General features: G+C 56.8%; 1 protein-coding gene across 1 annotated transcript in view; it reads left to right on the forward strand.

The window, feature by feature from the left end:
- The window catches only part of LOC119099907 (protein FAM76A), a 39,497-nt gene extending 25,559 nt beyond the window's left edge, over positions 1-13,938 (forward strand). The window contains exons 7-8 of the transcript XR_005094433.1: positions 12,516-12,682; positions 13,518-13,938. The gene's annotated coding sequence lies outside the window, so the exon portion shown is untranslated. The remainder of the gene's footprint in view (positions 1-12,515; positions 12,683-13,517) is intronic.
- Positions 13,939-16,126: the final 2,188 nt, after the last annotated feature.

Genomic DNA, 16,126 nt, shown 5'->3' on the forward strand with positions numbered 1-16,126 from the left:
GCCTGCGAGTCAGGCCGGGCGGCGTCGGCCGCATCCAGGGATAGCGGCCGGATGGGCCGCTGGTGGTGAGGGACCGCTGGTCTGCGAGTCAGGCCGGGCGGCGTCGGCCGCGTCCAGGGATAGCGGCCGGATGTGCGTCATCGGACGTCGGAGCCGGGGCTCTACTCGGATGGTTGGGCTGGCCTGGCCAGGTCGGGGCGCCGGAGGGGATGGATATGCTGTACCGTTGCCTCTACTGCGAAGGCTGTGTGGTGGGCCCTTTGGTATCGATCATTCTACTCCTTGTAAGCAGTAATAGACGACCGGCGAAGGAGAAATATTCATATGTTTATATTCCACGGCTTGTCCGCTTGTGCGCAATATGCAAACGGCGGCGATCCTCCGACGCGTGTGGACGCGGACAAGAACACGTAGTATTTGGCTGCGCTTTGCGGCCGTGAACATCTTGAGGCGGCGAACTTGACAGAGTGATCCTGAGGTGACCACAAACATCTGTTTCGCATCCACTGCTTTATCGGGCAGAATGGATTGCAGTGCTATATTTTTATGAAAGCGCTCTGCATGGCGAATTCTTAAACCTTTTTAAACGTTAAGAGCCATAGCAAAATAAGCTTTGCAGTTCTAGGAATCTTCAGACCATTTGTTTAATACACCGGTTTTTCAACTCAGGCAAGCTTTTTAAACACTAGTTTACATTAGCGTTAACTGGACTTTGCGATACGTTTTAACAAGAGCCCTAGAGGATCTAGCATAATTTTACGCGTGAGGCAGGGGGCGGGGGGAGGAGCGGGGGCCGAAATCTACCCCTGCTTTGTTCCCAAGAACGCTAGAGATTTTCGGACAATAATTCCAGGATGGTATTATTTTGAATGGCAGCCCATAGTAGCCGCAAGTCAAGTAGTTTGGGGTCGGATGAGGTCTTCGGTCGAAAACATGTGGCATGGTAACCAAACCTGAGAATTCGTAATATCATAGAAAGTACCACATTTTTGCGTGTTAACGATCAACATCTAGTTCAACAGCGCTCTGTACATACCGAGCAGCGCTGAAAAATAATGCCTCCTTTTAGGAGCCCGAAAGCCGATCTAGATATCAATATGAAACCAGGGCATAGACGTACCTTAAACAATTCGCTTTCACTTTATTTCTTTATTCAACGCGGTCCCCATGACGGTCCGGAGGTGACTGCCATCGCGAGGCAGTCTGGCGAGGCCTTCGCGGAAGGATCGGTCGGTATTGACTGCAGCTGAACTTTAACAGATCTCTCAGTTCTCCTTCAGAAAAACTGACCTCCCGGAAGGTGCTCTGTTAGCTGGGAGAATAGGTAGAAGTCTCACAGAGCCTAGGTGTCCTCTCAAAGCCCCCTCAGGCTCACTCGAATATCTTTTGAACCGTTGTTGCGAAAGCGATGTCATTATCAGGAAAGGAGCAGAACAAATGTAGTTCAAATCCAGTTGAGTCTCTTCACGAGGGCGCTTCATTCAGGAGCAGCAAAAATTGAAAGCATTACTATGTGTCACTACTGCACAAGTATGGCGGAATTGCTTTGCTTGAGATCAAACTGGATCAAATCGCGCTGAAATTGTGGGCGGAGCAAATGTGGGAGAAACTGGGTAAGGAATTGCTCCCGACTTTTAGCTCTACGCTCACGTTTGGGTTTTGCGTTTACATTGATCTTGAGGCGAGGGTAAAACCACGTCAAGCCGCGAGCTAGCTTTAGCATTATGCTTACAATGAAGAAAGACAGAGTGCCGCCTGACGTGAATGCATTAATTGGTTATTGAAGCTTGTTAACGCGGTGAAAGGTCGGTTTGGTGATTTCCTGGGGCAATATGTAGGGATCAGGCTCGGTCAGAGATACAACTGGCAGATACAGGCCAATACACGATACTGTTTTGCATGTAAATGCAACACGCAGGGTATTGCATGGTAGCAAATATGTCGTGGTACATGCAACGGGTACATACGTTGTACACACCCATACATGCTCCGTTTTTACACACGAAATAAATCGGCAAGGCCCATTTTGCTAATACGTGGTGAAGTTTTCCGGGCGCCTGCGCAGACGTCTAACGTCGTGGGTGCATGTCATGCTAACTACCCTAGTTTTTGCTGTCGTACCCCCTTGTCGTTCCCACCCACTTCTGCAGCGAACAGCCTCAGCTTCATGCCGATTAGTAATCACGTGGCGTGGTGGGGTGAAACGGTAACAGGAGCGTCAAGTCCGCTCGCAGAAAAAAAACGCCATAGAACCGCATCGGAACTAAACACTGCTCCGCGAACACGTGTCTCCATTCCACGGCAGATGCGCCGATTTTTTTGGGTTTGATTTTCAAGTTTTGATGTTACCGAAGAAAAGCTGGGGGGTTGAGCATATGTCCCCCCCCCCCCTATCCATTGCACAAGTTAAAATACGTCTTGGGGATTCGCTAGGAAGTGAGTGAAAATGGCTCCATCTCATCAGATCGTTGCGTTTTCACGTGTATATACCGGCAGCCATTTGCCGTTGAGCGTCTTATCTATGAGCAGCTATACCGTCCTATCTGGATTACGCGCATGTCAGAGCGAGACCTGGCCAATATGACAAACATGTGACATCACCTCCACTTTTATTTCACTTCCGTTGTGTTGGATCTTTCCCGTCGCAAATCTGCACTCGCCGGCCGCGGATCGGGCTGTAGATAGCTAACCAGTCATGGCCCAAAGAAGGCTCTCGCGATGTCTAGCCGAGACGCACCAGAGCTGTCTGTGAGAACGCTCACGGCCATTTTGAGAACGCCCATGGCCAACTCTTCCCACGGCTGCCGCGTGAACCCGCGCCGCGCGCCCCCGGCTTGAGGTGCGCGTTGCTAGGGTTTCGTGGCCTTGGTCGTGGCGTTGGCGCGCTGCCCCGGCTGCACGAAGACGGGCTTGCGTGAGTGCGTCTGCGAGCGCACGTCCCGCTTGGTGATGAGGTTGACGTTCTCGGTGACGTTGTGCTCGCGCCGCACATGCAGCTTGAGGCGGAACAGCCGCTCGAACACGCCTGCGGGCGACGGCCGGTCATGTGGGCTCGGCGGCGGCGTGCGTCTGCTCGGAGGTGGATACCGCCCGCGCGCACGTACACAATCACCATGGACTATCGGGCAGGCAAGACGTCAGTTCTCCCACACCAGGCCACCAATAAAGGCGAAAATGTCAGCTGAGGCTATCAGTTGGTGCGGTGGCGTCACACCGCAAGGAGCACGCTTCTTACGATGTACATAGCTTGGCAATGATTTTCCCCAATCACCACCCTAAACATTCAGTTCACATTTCATCCGGTTCGCACATGCGTTCTGCTAGATGTGATTATCATGTACGTGCAAGGGAGGGATTGCCAGTGGCTTACACTATCGGGACCGTCGTTGGGTCCGCACCAAATCAAACGTCATTACGCGCCATGATTGATCGCAAGCTCTTGGTGTCATTTCCACGGCAGTGATTTCGAGTTGCGTCCTTATGTTGGCTGAGAGGCTTAATGCAATCTTGGGAGAAGATTGATGACGTTCCTAGATCTCGAGCGCTGACGGATTCGACAGAGAATTACCGCCAGCAGACGATGGCCGCCGGTTACTCTGTGGCCTTGCAGCCTCCCGGCGACGGCCTGACAGCAACATGTTTCTTGAACACACCACCTAAGAGCGCAGACTTTGAACAAAATGTTATTGATGTCATGCGTGAGGGAGAGGCGATTTGACCTCTTGTTTTTTTTTTTTGTCTCGTCACCAAACCTCTCCAAAGAATGAATCCTCAAATTGTGTGACAGTTCCCTGCTATTATTTTGCCTCTAACGAATAAGGACGCCAAGGCCGTTTTCATGGAGGCGTCGAGACAAGCCGCAATCATTCAGATGACGCGCGCGGAATTTGGTGAAATGCCATAGGCGGATGTGCCTAGTGCAGAAGGTAGTAGAACTGAAGGGACGGACACTGGCGTTGGTTTCGAATTTAGTGTACATTTGCTAATGTGATCTTTGTGGCCTGCTTCTGGCAATGTGTGTAATTCTGTATGCCCACATACGCACGCAGATGGAGGTGGCAGGGGCGGGTCCAGGCGGACTTTGTGATGGGGAAGACGGCTTAAGTTCCTGTGTGAATTATCGCAACACTGGTTGATTACCGACAGACGAGCTGTGCGATATCTAAGCAGACTACACTCACGCTAGCACTATCTTAGCATGCTGTTAGTGCTGCAGTGACGGTTGCATGACGTCGTGGGGCCGTTGTCAGTTACGGTAATTTTGGGAGACCGGCGAATGCTATAGCCCTAAGGCATTTCAATCCTTTAGCGAGAATGTTTTTTCCCAGATCCTTTCATCAAGCATACGTCACTGACGGGCAGAGTTCTGCCATAAGCGTAAATAGTATCACGGAAAGGGTTTTTAACTATGTATTTGGGCTGATGGTGGCTTACAGCTGAAGTAGAAATCAGTGCAGAAGTCTGGCAGTTCCAGTTAGAGAGCACATGAAGTGAAAAGTTCCATGCGAAGGCCTTTTTGTGCCGTGTCACTCCCAGCTTAAAAGTGGATACGTATGCTAGCGTACCTTTGGATAGCATGGAACGCCAGGTCTCTCTGATGGTGCCGCGTTTCTTGTGCTCTCGCAGCAGGTCTGTCTTGACGTCCATTTCTGATCGATGGCGGTGGGTAGCTGACGGCAAAACGGTTAGCCGTCAGGAACTCTGTCCACCAGCTGAACACGCCTCCAGCATCTTCATAGGTGCGGGCACAGGGCGAGGGAGAAGTCGGCCAAGCCCGCACCCTCTTTTTGTGAGTGTTTGGTTCTATTCGCTCCCCCGCTCCCTTCCCCATGGTGAGGCACGGACCAAATCGCCGACAGTTATTTCGCCCGACACTCAGCGTGCCGTCCGCACGTCCCATGTCTCTCCCGCTGTGGGTAACTTTGCCAATTCCTTGTGGGCACCGCTCGCAGAGGCTGCGTCAGCCGTTCCCCGGCGCGGCGACCGGACGCTCGGCCGGTGACGCGGCTCGAGCGTCCCCCGGGGCCGCCCGGGCCGGCGGCGCCTACCTCGCAATGCGCTAGGCCGCTTCAGGGCGCTCGAGCGTCCCCCGGGGCCGCCCGGGCCGGCGGCGCCTACCTCGCAATGTGCTAGACCGCTTCAAGGCGCTCGAGCGTGCCCCGGGGCTGCCCGGGCCGGCGGCGCCTACCTCGCAGTGCGCTGGACCGCTTCAGGGCCCGCAGGTTCTCCGTGTTGGTGAACTCGACGAGCCGCTCGCCGGCGTTCCGCGTGGTCCGGCCCAGGTGCAGCACGCTGTTGGCTGTGGAGGAGGCAGAGAAGCGACTAAGGTCACCGGACACGGAGTGTCCGGTGACCCGTGCCCGAGTGACGGCGTGCGACCCTTTCGAAGGCCACGGCATATGACCGATGCCTGGATAATGGTGCATAATCTGAGTTTCGGTGACGTCACCTGAGCCGTGTTGGGTGAAGGCGCATGCTCATTCATATTTATGTCGCTCCATAATCCCCGACACCCAGGCTCCGGGCTCGTCATGCCCTGCGCAGCACTCATTCGAGTCCCGGACCTCCCCCCCCCCCTCAATGTCCAATGCCGGAGTCCTGTTCAAGGCTCGGCAAGGGATCGTGCTGCACTCACATGCGGTGCTGGACTTCTGGCAAAACTGGGCCAGCTTCTGGGTGTGCTTGATGCCATTGTAGACAATTCTGGCGTTGGGCTCCGGACACTTGCCGGTGGTGGTGATGGAGCCTGTGTTGTTGCCGAAGTTTCTGGCTTTCTCCGCGCAGAAGCATCGGTTCCTGAGGACGAATTGGCATTAGCAGCGCATGCGTTGTACCTAAATGAGCTCTCATCGGAGATTTGCACTTCGACGTAGGCTCTTGTTCAGAAGTGACCATTGTGTGAAGCCGAGTCGAAGCAAGTCCAGACGGGAGGTGAAGCCTACGAACAATGCTACTTTAAGAGTTCATTATTTCGCGCCAAAATTACGATTGTGGGTAAACCACCTTGCGGAACACACTGCGTACCATAAGAAGTGGGCTTACTTTTCGAAGATGGCGTAAAACAAGCCTTTCTGCTTAATGCACGTGCAAAGGCATTTGAATGGAGTGTGTTTTCCAGGCAAAGGACCTTTCCACAGGGTCTTGTCGGCCGCACCGGTATAACATTTTCCTCCGATGTGTATTTGTACTGGAACAGAGAGCAGCCTTTCAACATCGCGATCAGAGGCCCTACCCAGGAAAACCCGGTGTCCCAAACCGCGCGACGTCTTTTCTCCGACAATTATGTGTAGTCGAATACTTTTTGTCACTGTTCGACGAGACCCGAAATCCGATTATGCAGCGGTTGTTCTATATGTTGTCTCTAACCTAGCAACGACAACAAAAACATACATCCGTGATTGACGTCGATTGGTACCAAACTGAACACATCACCGCCTACGCTGCACGGCACTCTGCATGTGCACGCTTTATCTAACGCGAGTCCTGCGTCCGGCGGGCGTTTTGCGGCAACATCCCCCCGCCCCCCCGTCGTCATGGCAACCGGCCACTCACGGCTGAAGGTGCGACCACGCTTTCGCTCGGTGACCCGGCTCCTCTTGACGTTGAGCCGGCGTATGTCGTGCGAGGTTGCCTCCGTGGCCAGGTGGGTCTGGTTCGCTGCGGGGGCAGGACCGTCAGTACCGCCTCTCGCCACCAGGGGGCCGGCGCCCGAGCCGGGGCGCTTGCCGCACGCGGTCCGGGCCTGCACTGGGCCGCCGGCCACAGTCCGTCCGGGTGTCACGTGTCGAACGGCTGATGTGTGTGGCCTGCGCAGGAAATGTCGCTGGCTCACACGATTGTGCTGCCGCCAGGCCGCGGCGATACTACCGGTGATATTGCCGTGTCCACTGGGCTGGAATGTTTTTCGGCCCATATTTCGGAGCAGGGTTGCCCCGCGCACACGTCCACGCCGTCGCCGTGCCGATGGCACATGGGCCAAGGATCACCACGACGCGTTCGTGATGGAAGTAATGACGCGGACCCGGCGTCTCGAGGCGTGGGCGACGGCGGCAAGCCGTCGTGAGTCGCGGCGATTCGCCGACCGTGTACTCGGCCAGGTGTTCGGCTGGGGCCTGCCTGCACTCTGATCTGATGGCCGGAATGTGTTGGTCGGTTGTTCGGCACGGCAGTTACAGCGTATCGTGATTGATGGGCATGTTCCGCTCAGTATGAGTGTACAGTACTGCTAGGAATGCTAATGTGTTGTATTTATAGCGTGTCATTGATCTGAAATTAATCAGGCTACCCTGACGCCTAAACCGAAACGCCCGTTGGAATTGAACCCCTCATTTATCATCCTTTTAGCCGTATTTGAGACGCAATATGTCCGACATAGATGATGAATGTGACTGAAAACCACGGGTGCTGTTCTCCGTTCGAACGAGCAGTCAGGTTTTGAGCTACGGGAATATTGGAAGCGCACAAATTCCCCGAATATATTTGAATTCAAAGCAACAAATTAGACGTCACTCACAATGTGATTTTGGCACTGTTTGCCATCTATCACCTGCCGTGCAACTAGCTGTGCCGTACAACGCGCCAACTTATATGTCCATACATGTTTCCTGGCAGCCTCACTGGGTGTCACACCCTAAAGGCCCCGGCCTGGCAGTGGCGGCTGCCGTTGTGAGCAGCGCCACCTAGTCAATGGTGCTGCCACCTACCAGCGACCGCCTTCTCCAGCAGCCGGGTGTTTGTGCTGTTGACGCGCACCAGTTGCGCCTTCTCGCCCGAGATGAACTGCTCGATGGTGCCAGCCGTCTGCTCGCCCTTGACTGGAGACGGACAGTAAATGTGACACGGGCGGCGGGGGGCGGGGCGGCTGAGCGGGTGGCGAATGTACGGCACGCTGCCCTGGTCAATGACGTCCGTTACAATTCAGGTTTATCAGGAGATGATGGGGCAAGATGGCATCCGTGCCACACAGGCCTTGAATTACTTATTAACGTAGAGAATTGGTGCATTAAGTCGCTAGCTTTCGAAAAAAATTGATCAGAAAGAAGCGAGTCAGTGAAAACCAGTATGGCAGCTAAACAACGGATGCAATGAGTACCGCGTATTTAATGTCGCCTTCGCCTCGCCCGCGGCTGGACCGACAAATATCGAGGGAGAGGGGGGGGGGGGGGACTCGCCGTACTGGTGTGTTTCTTGTAAGCCTCCTTGGCCTTGCGGGCGGCGTTCTCCGTCTCGATGTTGACCAGCCGTCGTTTGTTGGAGCCCACTGTGATCTCGTTATCCCGAGCTGGGGGCAGAAAGGTCTGTAACCGGTCTGGCTGATCACCGGCCGCCGTCGCTGCCGGAGAGGCGGCGCCGGCTGGCGGGCCACGGACGGGCAGTGAATGCTTCACGACATAACACGCCACAGCCGCTCTGTCGTTTGCTGCTACCGAATCGATAACGGTGGAAAGAACACCGCACTGCAGCACCGAGGCTGAGGGCAGGGGCGTGGAAACGCCACGAGAGTTAGGCGCGGGCTCGCCTTGTATGTCTGAGCGACGGTACCTGACACGTAGTTTTTCTCGCTCTCGTTGAGGGTGTTGCGCTCCCTGTTGGTCTTGCTGATTTTCTCGGTCTTGCGGGACAGCTTGGTCACCTCCTTCTGGCTGTTGGCGGCTGAGGACCGGAGGGCTGACCTTTGACGCTGTCTGTCATGCCTTCGCTTTTGACAAGGCAGCCGGTTTGACACCGAATGTGACACCAAACGCAACGAACAGCCGTTTGAGTGCTGCCACTCACGCATAAAGCGATACCCATTACCAGTAGTGTCATTCACACTGACAATTGTCATGCCCCTTCATCAACATGCATTATATATATATATATATATATATATATATATATATATATATATATATATGATCGTAGACGCTTGTGAACTAAAGCGTTCGCTTTCCTTCGAGATCTTAGCCTGCTGGAGGATGGGGGAGCACCAACATGAAATCACACCAACCCGCAAGCTGACGCCGCACCGCGCATTTGACGACCGACGGCCGCCGCTGTCCGTGCAGTAACCCAGTTCTCCCCAGTTTACGTAGTTGCCGCCCCTCTCACTGCGGCTGTCCCGTGCCACCCGTCGTCTGTTGCCACCTCCGTGTTGTGCTACGGTCCGAGGAGCGCCGGCACAGGGTACCGCACTCCCGCTCATCGACGCACTCCAGACTGCCTCGCTGGATGAACGCTCCCCGCATTCACGGTGGCCCGAGCCATCCCTTCGAGCTCGACCACTGGCTGTCGTGTCCACCACATTCCGTCGGGTCAGCTGATGTCGCTCGGCTGTGTGACCGCCCTGTCGACCTCAGAGGCGCCCCCACGCCGCCCCGCCGGTGCCGGCCCACGCACCTGTGGCGTTGCGTGTGAGCTCCCGGCTGCCGCGCGTGCTGTTGGCGCGGTTTTCGGTGATGGTCCGCCGGCGCTGCTGGACCACACCGCGGCGCCCGGCGCCCGCCGTGCGGTGCACGCTCCGTGACTCGGTCTCCTCGCGGCTCCCCTTGGAGGTGCGCCGCAGCTGCTGACGCCGCGCCTCCGACAGGCTCACTAGCCGGGGTGGAGGACAGCTTACTCAGTACCAACAGGCTGACTGGCCGGTACGGAGGACAGCTCTCTCAATACCGACAGGCTCACTGGCCGGTACAGAGGACAGCTCACTCAGTACCAACAGGCTCACTGGCCGGTACGGAGGACAGCTCACTCAGTACCAACAGGCTCACTGGCCGGTACAGAGGACAGCTCACTCAGTACCAACAGGCTGACTGGCCGGTACGGAGGACAGCTCTCTCAATACCGACAGGCTCACTGGCCGGTACAGAGGACAGCTCACTCAGTACCGACAGGCTGTCTGGCCGGGGTGGAGGACAGCTCACTCAGTACCGACAGGCTCACTGGCCGGTACAGAGAACAGCTCACTCCGTACCAACAGGCTCACTGGCCGGGGTGGAGGACAGCTCACTCAGTACCAACAGGCTCACTGGCCGGTACAGAGGACAGCTCACTCAGTACCGACAGGCTGTCTGGCCGGGGTGGAGGACAGCTCACTCCGTACCAACAGGCTCACTGGCCGGGGTGGAGGACAGCTCACTCAGTACCAACAGGCTCACTGGCCGGTACAGAGGACAGCTCACTCCGTACCAACAGGCTCACTGGCCGGGGTGGAGGACAGCTCACTCAGTACCAACAGGCTCACTGGCCGGTACAGAGGACAGCTCACTCAGTACCGACAGGCTGTCTGGCCGGGGTGGAGGACAGCTCACTCCGTACCAACAGGCTCGCTGGCCGGTGCAGAGGACAGCTCACTCAGTACCGACAGGCTCACTGGCCGGTATAGAGGACAGTTCACTCAATGCCGACAGGATCACTGGCCGGTACGGAGGGCGGACAGCTCGCTCGCGAAGTTCTACACAGACTCCACATCGCCATAGCCTTCGTGCGATTCAACAGACGGAGTCCCAGTGCCTAGATCAGTGTCAAAATGCCGCTGAAGCGACATCAACACTGTTTATGTTTTTGCGTCCTGTCGGACCAAACGAGACTCAGCGAGCGGCCGACTTGCTTCACATCCACACCGGGCTGTGTCGGTCCTGCATCAGACTGATTCCAGTGGCCTCCGGACCCACGCAGGACCCATCAGACCACCCGCGACCCACCTCGAATCCACGTGGGCTTGGCCTTCACTTTATTCTCCTTCCGGTGGGTGTTGTTTCGCTTCGTGATCCACCTGAAGACGGGCGCCTTGTATCCTGCGGAGTGACGTCAGCGTATGTTAGAGACGCGGACGATGGTTATACAAGCTGTACGGATCGGCTCATACTATGGCTTATTTTGAGCCAACCCTGTTGCCTGTTCACACTCAGTGCAAGGCTTCTTACACCAAACTCACACTGCCGGCAGGCTCACTCAAGACCACGAGCTTCTCCGATCTGACAGATGCAGCGAGGCGGTTTGCGCTGACGTTGTCCGGCTGCGGTTAGGGATCATGTTCTGCCGGGTCAGCAGAGCGTCCAGACCAGAGAGCTCCATCACCCATCTATCGGCGCGGTACTCCCCTGGGCGGGAGGGCGTCGCTGGCCTCAGATTCAGCGCTCTTCTGAACGATATGACCCCTAATCGGTAGGCTCGCTCCTCTGGATGAAAGGACACCTCTGACTTTGACACACATTTTTTTCTGGATGAGAAGGCACCATTAAACGTTTAGATGTGATTGTCCTCCGGATGAGAGGGCATCAGTGACCTCGAGACACGTAGCTCCGCTGGAGCAGAACGCACCACTGACCTTTGGACACGGTACTCCTCTGGACAAGGAAGAAGCCGCGGGCCGGTCCGAACTTGGAGGTGACGCTCCACTGCAGCTTCTGACTGTAGTGCCCCGTCTTGCTGAAACCGCACTCGCAGCCGTCCCTGACACCGGCCCGGCCACCCGGTCAGACGACCCAGGGTCACTGGCGCACCGCGCGGGACGGGGAGTTGCGGTACTGGCGTCACATGGCGCGGCCGCGCGGCCCTACCCCTCAGAGGTGGCCTGGCGGGTCTTGACAGTGACGCGTAGTGTGGCGACATCGGTCGTAGAAATAGTCATGAAATGCAGCGAGTTGCAGAGGGCCATGATTTGAAAATCGCATATGATTTGTGCTGGGTTATTTCCGAACTTGCTCGGGTCGGAATTAGTGACGCCCGAGAACAGGACGTATGATGACCTTGGTCAGTGACGAAAACGGCTCCTCCACGCTATCTAGGCAGGTCAGATGTTGGCTCCATAGGCGGTGATGTTGCGATAGGCCGGACACCTGCGAGCGGCGTGTGGTGTTTGTCCTGTTTGTGGGCTCCCAGACTGTCTGGCAGGGTTGGCAGCCTGTTGGTTTTTTTTGTCATGTCGGTCTGTTTGTCCTTGTCGTTCTTGCCGTGTCATTGTAGTACGCCGGTCTTGTGTACGTGCCCTTCGCGTATGGGATGTTTGCTTTAACGGTTGACGTTCAGTGTGCTTATTTGGTATTGTGGTATTGCTTTTTCGGACTGAGATCTGCCTAACTATTGTGCACTATTTTGTGATTGAAATTCGTTTACTGGCATCGTACCACATTTGTCAACACAGGTACCTAACCGATTCGAGTGATGAAATGATGTTGGTTCCATAGAATGCTGATTGTCGTGACGCCATCACACGCTAACCAGCATCAGCCTGAAACTGCTCGCACTCGGATCATGACCTGTCTGACGTCACCCAGGAGCCGAACACCACCTGTCTGACGTCATTCACCCGCCGTTCACCATCCGTCTGACCCGCTCACACGTCGACCAACACAAGTCTGACGTCACTCACATGATAAACACCGCCGGTTTGGATTCATTCACACACGCGCACGCATTTGCTCATCGACGAGCGCCAGTCTTACTTCACCCAGCACCAGTGTGACGTTACCCAGCATGAGTCTGACGTCACTCACACGCCGACCAGCACGAGCTTGACGCCGGCGCGGTCCTCGCAGGCGGTGACGCAGTCGTCGAGCACGGTGCGGCCGGGCGCCACCTCCCAGCGCACGTCGCCCGGCTTCTGCGCCACCCAGAACGCCCGGTAGCCGGCTGGCGACACGTCGGGTCAGAGGTCACGGCGGGGGCGGCGGGCGACGACGCTTCGGCGAGCGGCGCGCTCCAGGTGAGGGGGAGGCTGGCTCACCACGTGTGCACGCGCTGCCGCTATGGGGGTTAGACTAAAGGCGCCAACATGGGTGGCTGGGTTACCACGTGTGCACGTGCTGCCGCTATAGCGGGTTGGACTGGGGCCACCACCAAATTGAGATCAGGACAATGCGGGGCGGATACTAACGTCGGAGACCGTGAATGTCACTTTTAGCAGGTTAACTTGCGACAGCTCCACAGTTTGAAGTGCACTGCAACTCTGTACTGTAGGATAGAGCGCAAACGAGATTTGCGCTGTGCTAATGCCGCTGTAAAAATAGCGTCTGGTGTCTCGCCAACTTTGAGCGCTACTGTCATTTGGCACACAATACGGTAGCACTATGCTGCCATGAATCTCGGTGATGTTGAACCTGCCCGTGCAACGACCGGGCTCACCCTTGGTAGTGTAGTTGTGGTAGTTGTTGGACCAGACGCTGGTGAACAGCACCGAGTACGGCTGGACGGTCGCGGCCCGCGGGTTCTGGCAGTGCGGCATGGCGAGGTGGCGCAGCCCGACGCCGGTGTTGCCGCAGCGGCAGCCGCCCCTGCCGACGCGGCGCGCGCCGCTCAGCCACGCCCGGTCTGACACCCGACTCAGTGACCTGCCCGCCCGCCCACTGTCGTCCTGCGACACACGATACGGTCATACAGCCGCCCTCTGTCGTCTCACACCTCAAGTGGAGTGGCACTGCTATGCATCTTTAGCGTTGTTTGTGTGCACCGCGTGTCAAATGTCCTCGTTTGACCACACATCCACGTCCGCAACCATGTGTACGACAGCCTCACATCTGTTAATTGGCTCGTTCTTTCAGAAGCGGGCGCCTGGGCCGCCGCCGGCGCCAGGCCAGGCGACCTGAGTCACCGTCAGCCCGGCGGGCCTCAACCCGACCCTGACGAGGCCCGCAGTGGGCACGCACTTCCCGAAAGCGGTGAAGGTGGCGTTGGCGGCGCGGCAGGACGCGAGGCACGACTGGAGCAGCGTGTCGGCCGTGCGGCGCCAGAGGGTCGGCTCGGTGGCGCACGTCCAGCCCTCGGGCACTGCGGGCGGAGCGGCCGCGTCAAGCGTAGCCGGCGTCGGCCGCCGCGCGCCCCACACGGGCGGCCGCTCAGTATGTGGCGCAGGGGCGGTGGGCGTGAGGTGGGAGGGCTGCCATACATTGCCACGTACATACATGCAGTGTTGTGGACTGGAGATGTGAACGTTTGTTGACGGATGGAATTGAAGGTGAATAAACAGAAACTGTGATTAAAGGCGTGTGGGTGAAGCAGAACCCGGGCCTCAGTTTGTGCCGTGAAGCTTAGCGACGCGCGAATATCCCTCCGATGTCCAAGATCTTCCCACTATTCACCCATTTAGTGGTACACTGCGCTTAAGCTTCATGACAGCGAGGAATGATCACAAAGGATGACCTCTAAGTACCCAGAGTCCTTAGAGACCTCAGAAGCACGAGCGCAGATTCCCGGTTCAGTCGAGAACTGCGACCTTTCACCCCTCACCGTTAACGTAGCCCTCCTTGTCAAGCATGAGGAAGCCCTGGGTGGAGCCCATCTCCTTCTTGGGCTGCGTCTTGACCCACTCCTGCACCTGCAGCTCGGTGCGGTCCTTGCGCAGACTGCCGCAGGAGCAGCCGTCCCTGCGGCGCCACACACTCACGTTTGGCTTCCAAACCTGGTCCTGGCCAAACCCGGCCTGACCAGACCCTTCCCTGTCACCAGAGCGGTTCATCCCCGCCCGCGATACGTCAGACAGTGCGCGCTGTCATCGTCCGAAGCGTGGAAGCGATCTCGATACGGTGAGTGCGGGTAAACCTGGCGCAGTGTTCGCCGAACCGGCCCGTTCCGAGGTTCCCGACATCCGGGGGCGGCCGGCCCCATTTCTCCGCGCTGCGGCGGGTGCTGCGACCGCGGTTGGGCACACGTGGACGGCCCTCCATCGGACCGCGGCGTTACTCACGCGCCAACGCAGATGAAGCGCTTGTTGCACTGCAGGACGCACTGCTCTAGCGAGCTGACGTCGGCCAGAGTGGTCCAGAAGACGGCCGGACTCTTCTCGGAGACCCACCAGAAGATATATTCTGCGCGGGGGCGGGGAGGGGCGGGCGTCAGCGGCGCAGGACAGCAAGCGTCCCGGGACGGATCAGGCTCGGAGGCCCGTGACGCAAGGCAAAGCCTGGAACACGTGACTGCTTTGTCCGGCGCCCCTACGACTGGGGAGACGTTCGGTCCAGAGCAGAGGTCGAGTTCAGTTCACTCGAAATTTGGGTGAAATAATTTACGTGATCTACGTCTGAATGGCGGCGTGAAAACACGATGGGATGCTTGGGCTGTGCAAGCGCCAGCGGCGAACGTGCGCAGTTCATGTAGGCTACTCCATGCCGACCACGGACCGCACGGTGACCTAAACAGTCCGCCCCTGCACTGCGTCCGCGTCAGCGCCAGCTTGCGTTGGCTCCATTACCTCGCACGTTCTCCTCGACGTGCGTGATCTGCCGCTCGATCTCGTTGATACTGATGACCGAGTACGAGCGCCGCTTGCGCAGCTGCATCTCACACTGCGACATCGAGAACCGCTCCAGGTTGGCCGTGTTGTTGCCGCAGAAGAAGCCGTCCCTGCGCGTGACGGCGCCGTCAGCAGCGCGGTGACGCGCGTCACGCTCCCAGCGTCACGCCGCTAGCCGGTCGCCGTTCTCACGTGGTGTGCTCACGAACGGCTCGCGTTATGTTCTCAAGCAGATTGCATTCTCTTCGACTCGAGCGCTCCTTGCAATGGGGAACATTTCGTGCGAACATGTGGAAATAAGGAACATTTCGTTGCAAGGGCCTGGGCCCAATGGAAAATTATCTTTGAGTAGCACATAGAAAGATGGCAGTTTTGTTCCGTTCAGTATGGTAACGCAGCTCTCGCGAATCATTCGCTCTTCACATCAGGATGTTTCCGCCAAGTTTTGCATTTAACATACGCCCCATAAGAGATTCATACCAGACAGCGGCACTTAACGCCCTGGTATTTTTGCGCGATGGGAGTAACGCAGGCCGTAGCGGTACGGTGACGTCAGATAAATAAAGACACATTAGGATACCACTATTGCCGGAGGACTTCATCTGTTAAGGCTAAAAACTGTGTTTGGAAAGAGGCCAGCTTTAGTTAAGAGCCAGTTTCCGCGTGCTCTCGGAAAAAACTAGGAACCTACTTCAATGAGTCTGGGACCTCTCACTTTTCCACATTCTTTTGTACTCAATTTAAACTACGCAGACCCTCGTGTGCCCTGACAGTACTGCAAGGAGTCTCCTCGTTCGCCGGGGTGAGAGTACACCGGCTTCGCGTCGGTATGTACATACCTCTCCTGTGTCACACAGCAACACATGTCCCCTCTCTACGCCGCCGTTCCAAGCCCTCCCCCCGTCGACTCACTCGCCGGCG

This window comes from Pollicipes pollicipes, unplaced genomic scaffold (assembly GCF_011947565.3).
Source record: "Pollicipes pollicipes isolate AB1234 unplaced genomic scaffold, Ppol_2.1 Scaffold_4881;HRSCAF=5763_pilon_pilon_pilon, whole genome shotgun sequence".
Classification (NCBI taxonomy): Eukaryota; Metazoa; Arthropoda; class Thecostraca; order Pollicipedomorpha; family Pollicipedidae; genus Pollicipes; species Pollicipes pollicipes.